Here is a 6,848-nt window from a genome sequence, read left to right as displayed (position 1 = left end):
AGTTCTGGTGCTTTTTGACTGCTAGTGAACCTGACATTGAAAGCACAAGGTAGTGAGTCACAAATGGAAACAACCTGTCTCTCTGAATTTACCAACTAGCATTGGACTATGTTGAATTTTATCCATATTGAAAAAGCAAATCACTGACGTACACTGTGAGTCCCAGATACTTCTGAATGACCCTTATTATGGACCCCCGGTCCCAGCATGAGTCCTGGGCTGCCCACCACTCAGGTTTCTGGGAGCTCAGAGGAGATGGCTGGGAGATGCTAAATATTGTGTAATAAGTCTGATGGCAAATTCCTCCTGTTGACAGCATTTTTTTTTAGGTATCACATATTTTTTGCACATTTCTCAAGCGAAAACATTAACTGCCTTTACCCCCAACTATCTTTTTGCAAATGTTTTTACAGTGAAACACTACATACTATATCCATATTTGCTCTAATGTAAAGCTATGTTTTAAAAAACTAACCATCTGGGATTTAATTTTTTTTTTTTTAATCCTTGTTTGTCAACAAGGGTGATACTGTTGGAGCTCAGAGACTGGACTAAGTTGAGATGAGCGAATGCTGCATTTGCTGGTTCAAAATCCAGGCAATTTTTCTTGATCTGACTTGGTATCGCAATAGTTCTAATATTAAGATTCACGAGAACATGTGGCCACCAATCGTGGTCATTTTCCCACAGTTTTGCAAGCGGTGGCCATGTAATTATGGAGAAGAAATGCTCAGGATACTGGTGTCAGGCTCTGTGCTGCACTGTCACTGAGGGCGTCTCCTTTCAAGAGGTCAGGCTACATTACTCATGTGACAAAGAGCGATTCTTGAGCTCAGCTTCTTATCAGCTCCAGGAAATATTCATCAAAGGCTTTTATTTTATTTTATTTTTTATAAAGAAGGGTGTCTGATACTTTAAAATTCATTTTTCTACCCTTAAAGCTGTAGTTTTTTTTTTTAAAAAAAGATTCATTTGTACATACAGAACTGGGGTACAGGCCAGAGGCTCAGGGGCGGCGAGAGGCTTCACCAGAGAGAGTGGGGAGCAGAACAGGCAGATCGACGAAGTACACTGCAGGGGGGAGCAGCGGGCGGGCCAGGAGAGGTCTGCCACGCCATGTGGTCACCTCTGGGGCAGGTGGGAATCGAACTCATGCGAAGTGGCTTTAGCTTCTCAGTGCAGTGCTTTAACCTGCTGCGCCACCAGGGAGGGCCCCAAAGCTGAAGTTCTTATCAAATGTAAGTTAGTTGTGAGTCAAAAACTCATAGTCCTTTTTCCCCAATTCTCCAAAGTTTGAGAAGTAATAATTCCATTATGTTTGTTCAGAGAAGACAAAAAAATTGCTGTCTAAGGAATTTCCCTTCACCAAGCCAAGCACAGTGCTAGAATGGGTGGTCCAGCGATATCTGTAATAATCTATTCTCTAGCACTCACCCCTACTCCACACCTTTTCCACTAAGCATGTCGACAGAACCCACATCATCTCATTCTCAAGGAACCCTAAGTGCAAGATTTCCACATCATGTAGTGGAGGACATCAACTCTGGAGTCTTTCTTCCTTCCTTCCTTTCTTTTTTTAAAGATTTATTTGTATTTATTTATGCAAACATTAACTGGGTGGGGAGATAGATCCCAGGTATGGAGATGGTGTAAGAGGATTCACTAGAGACAGAGTGGGAAGCAGAGCAGGCAAATCTACTGAAGTACACTGCTGAGGGGAGCATCTGGAGAGACAGAAGAGGTCTGCAGCACTGTGTGGGTTAACTTTCTGGCCAGGGATGGAACTCATGCCACAGTGGGTGGAGATAGCTTGATAGTGCTGAGACTTACCCCTTTGCACCAAATCTGGGATTTCACTTAACAATTTGAGAAGGATTAGGAGAAGGCTCCTGATTTGGTTAGCATCAGCATATACAAAACCATTGACCAGTATGAAATTTCAAAACTTCTTCCAACTGATTGAGTGAAATAAACATTCTGGGAAAATAAGCCAAGGAACAGACTATGACTTGGACCCCAAAGACTCACACATTCATCATAACTGGATTTAAGAAGTACAAATGGGCACAGAGTGTCTGCCCTGGTCAGGACATGTAGCTTCCAGAGCAGCATTAACATCTTAGAGGAGACCTACAGGCACTTTGCTCTCCAACTCTGCATACCCTTCCCCCATCTTTGGTCATTTAGTTGCCAACCAGTTTATTCCTGCTCCAGACATGATGGCCATGATTAACATATATTCACCTTAGTGGTTCCTGTTCCTTTTGAAATGAAATTCCCAAACATGGAGGGAGAAGTTGCATTATGTCAGAAAAGACTTGTTCCTGAGAAGAGACAGCGGGAGAAATGAAACTCCAGTCATGGTAGGACAAGAATAAATAAGGGACATAAAGAACAAACATACTGGAATTCTGCCCTGAATGAGCGTGTGGAAAATCTGGGCAAATGCATTATAGCAAGCTCAATTTATAGGGCCACCTGCTCCCCAGGCCCTCAGCCACTTCTCGATTGAGAGCCCAGCTGTCACTACCAAAACCTCAGCCCCTAACACCACCAGCTGTCACAGCCTCCACTGGAGCAAGAGCCAAGCGGGGCCTTGGCAGCACTTGGGGCAGCAGGAGCCACAGCTGCTCTGGCAGGCAGCCCTGTGAACTGCTGGCCTCTCCCACCACCTCTGAAAGCAGATATAGCCCTTAGCTGCCTGCCTCTGCTGCTGCCTGGTGAAGTGAGATAGTACAATATGGGGTGTGGGACATCTCTGATTCAAGGGAGTGAGAAGACAGGAAAGAGGCAAACTCTTCTTCCCACTCTCCCCTAATGAAATTTGCTTAGTTCAGTGGTTCCAGCTACTTTATGACACACCACCAGGACACATTTTCCTACAAAGCTGTGGTGAGCCTCGCTAACACACACCTTCCGCCCCACCTTCCCAGCTCACTTCCCTTTTTGTCTCACCTTTTTGGTGCCCTGGGATTATACACTCCTCCAATAATGTACTCTGCTCAGGACTTTTTCTAGGGAAGCCAGGCTAAGACTATGCCCTTTTAACTCCCCATTCCTCATCACATCGCCATAGCTAAACATTCTATGGATCTGATATGTATCTGTTTGTATTTGCAATTTTTTTCTCTCCAATTATGTTTCTTGAGGTTGTTGAGGTTGGCTTGCATTGTTATAGCTATTTGGGGGGGGGGGTTATAGATTCAATCCTCAGCAAATGTATGTTTTCATACCATCCCTACCACCAGTGCACCAAGAATCATTCACCATGTTCCATTAGGCCCTCCTCCATCCCCTATTCTGGCCCTGCCATGTCACCTCAGTTTTGCAGTCAAATGTCAGGATTTATTATTGGTTTGGTTTTGTCTGACCCTTAGTTTTATTTCCCTGTTCCCCACATATACCTGAAACCATCTTGCATTTATCTTTCTACTACTAACTTATTTCATTCCGTATTATTCTCTCTAGGTCCATCCGTGTTGTTATATATAGCAAAGGTTCATTTTTTATTGCTGAGTAGTATTCCACTGTACATATACCACATTTTTCTGATCCACTGCTCTGTCCTTGGGAACTTATGCTGTTTTCATAACTTAGCTTAGTAAATCAGACTGCAATGAATATAGGACTGTGTGTGTGTGTGTGTATAATCCCCTCAAATTAGTGTTTTTGTATTCTTTGAGTAGATACCGGGAGGTGGAATTGCTGGGTTTTATAGTAGGCTCATTTTTAGTGTTTTGAGAAATTTCCATTCTACTTTCCAGAGGGATTAGGCCAACAATTTCCACCAACAGTATATAAAGTTTTCTTTATCCTGGGCCCTCTCTGGTGGCGCAGCGGGTTAAAACACAGCACTAAGCCACTTCCGCAAGAGCTCGATTCCTGCCGGCCCCGGAGGCGATCCACTGGCGCTACAGACCTCTCCTGACCCGCCCGCTGCTCCCCTCAGCAGTGTACTTCATCGATCTACCTGTTCTGCCCCCCACTCTGTCTCTGGTGAAGTCTCTCACCCTCCGCATCTCTGGCCTGTACCCCAGTTCTGTATGAATAAATAAATAAATCTTTAAAAAAAAAAGTTTTCTTTTCCCCCACATCCTTGCCAACACTTGTTTCTGATATGGGTGTGAAGTGAAATCTCATTGTGGCTTTAATTTGTAATCCCTTGTTGATAAGTGAGGATGAGCACTTTTTCATGTGCCAGTTGGCCATCATTATATCTTCTCTGGAGAAGTGTCTATTTAACTATTCCACCCATTTTTTTTTTGTTTTTGATTGGGCTAATTGCCTTCTTTTTGTTGAGTTGCAGGAGTTCTTTATATATGTTGGATATCAGCCTTTTATCAAATGTGTTATGTGCAAATATTTTCATTCACTCAGTAGGGAGTCTTTTTATTTTTCTGATAATTTATTTTGCTATGCACAAGTTTTTAGTTTGATGTAATCTCATTTGTTTAATATTTGCTTTTGTTTGTCTTGCCATTGGAAATGAATCCCCTAAGATGTCTCTGAAACCAATGTTGCATTTTGCCCATTTTTTCTTCCATGTATTTTATAGTTTTGGGTCATATTCATGTCTTTGATCTATTTTGAATTAGTTTTTGTGTAAGATGTGAGATGGTGATCTAGTTTTATCTTTTTGCATGTGGCTGTGCAATTTCTCCAACACCATTTTTTGAAGAGACTCTCCTCCAATGTATGGTTTTGGTTCATTTGTCATGGATTAACTGTCCATTTATATGTGGGTTAATTTCTGGACTCTCAGTTCTACCCCATTGATCTGTATCTATTTTTGTTCTAGTACTATACTGTTTTGATCACTACTGTTTTGTAGTATAGTTTGAAGTCTGAGAGTGTGGTGGTGATACTCCTCTTTTTTGTGAGGATTGTTTAGGCTTTTCAGGGTCTTTTGTAATTGCACATAAATATCAGTATTGTTTGTCCTATTTGAATAATGTCATTGGAGCCATGATAGGATTGCATGGACTCTGTATATTGTTTTGGGCATGATGGTCATTTCAACAGTGTTTTTTTTTTTTCTAATCCATGAGCAGGGAATATCTTTCCTTTTTTTTTTTTTTAAAAAAAAGATTCATTTATTTATGCTTGCAGAACAGGGGTACAGGCCAGAGGTGTAGGGGTAGTGAGAGGATTCATCAGAGATAAAGTGGGGAGCAGAACAGGCAGATGACAAAGTACACTGCTGAATGGAGCTGTGGGTGGGTTAGAAGAGGCCTGCCACGCCATGTGTGTCAGCTCCCTGGCTTGGGATCAAACTCATGCTGCAGTGGCTTCGGAGAGCTTCATAATGCAGTGTGTTAACCCATTGTGCTACCACAGAGAGCCCATCTTTCCACTTTTATGTGTCTCTTCTAGTTCCTGTAACATATTTCCTGAAAGAATTATATAAGTTCTTTCCATCTTTTGTTACATATACTCCAATGGATTTAATTTTTTTGGTCACAGTTGTGAATGGTATTCTTTTATGGATTTCTTTCTCTTCTAAATAATTGTTTGCATATATAAATGCAACTGACTTATGCAGATTGGTTTTTGCACTTGACTAAGATTGATTTATTATTTCAATTATTTTTATGGAGTCCTTAGGAAAGTCCATTTGTATTATCATATTATCTGCAAATAATTATAGTTTTACTTCTTTCCCAATTTGGATTCCTTTCATATCCTTCTCTTGTTTAATTGCTCTAGTTAGAACTTCTAATACTTTGTTTAGTAGTAGTGGTGAAAGTGGACATCTTTGTCTTGTACCAGATCTTGGAGGAAAAGTTTTCTGTTTCTCACCAGGGAGTATGTATTTGCAAGATTTTTTGTTGTTGTTGCATGTGTATACATTTTCAATTTACATAGAGGTTATTGTGCTATCTATCCCTCATTCCACATTCTATTTCTAATTTTTCCAATTATCACTGTGTTTTTAAGATCCATACATGTTCCAATGTGGACATCTTGACTACATGCTGCTTGGTACCTCACAGTAGGCAGTTATCACATTTTTCCTATTCAGTCCCTTAATGACATACCAAAATTGCTTCCAATTCCCCTGCCATGAACAATGCTACTTCTATGGAACTTCTTATTCCAATTGGTGGCAGATAGTAAGTCCTGCCAGCTCCATTCCATACCAGTTAATTCAAAATTTCTCTGTTAACTGACATATCTTAAGAACTGATGTTCCTCTCCGCCTAGCAATTGGTTTTGTTGGAGTGACATTACAGTTCTTGAGGACTTACCTAATGCCCTGCACAGTGCAAGGACACATCTGGTACTTATTACCTATCAAATCTGTCATCTGCAGTAACGTACACAGTTGGTGGTGTCAGGCTGTTAGTTTACGCACATGGCCACTATGTCCTCCTTATACTAAGAGCAAGAACCACAGAGTTCTCCCATAGTTTGGTGGCAACTTTATGAAATTTCTGGCTGCAGATATGCCCTGTTCCTTACCTCAGTGAGAATGCAAGAGGCTGCCTCACCCCATCTGCTGAAATCCTGCTACAACTGTTGGTTTCTTCTGTGCCCATTCTCTGTGATGTGTGGTGTCTCAGATTCATCACCTTCCCAAACTCTACTAGAGAAATACAGCTCCCTCTGCTATCGGGCCCCTTAGAACTGCTAGGGATGCTATCATTTCCTCCATCCCAAGATGTTTAGTTTTTTGTTAAAGTAGATCCTTCTGGTGTTCTTGATTGCCTTCTTTGTTTCCTTCTGGGAGAAAAATATTTCTTTTTCTGTGAGTCTGTTGGCAATGAATCCCCTGAAATTTTGACTGAAAATTTCTTTTACCTTCATTATAAAAGGAGATTTCTAACAAATGTTGGCAAGGATGTGGA

Source organism: Condylura cristata, unplaced genomic scaffold (assembly GCF_000260355.1).
Source record: "Condylura cristata isolate star-nosed mole 26May11 unplaced genomic scaffold, ConCri1.0 scaffold00014, whole genome shotgun sequence".
Taxonomy (NCBI): Eukaryota; Metazoa; Chordata; class Mammalia; order Eulipotyphla; family Talpidae; genus Condylura; species Condylura cristata.
Note: the sequence above shows the minus strand (reverse complement) of the source record.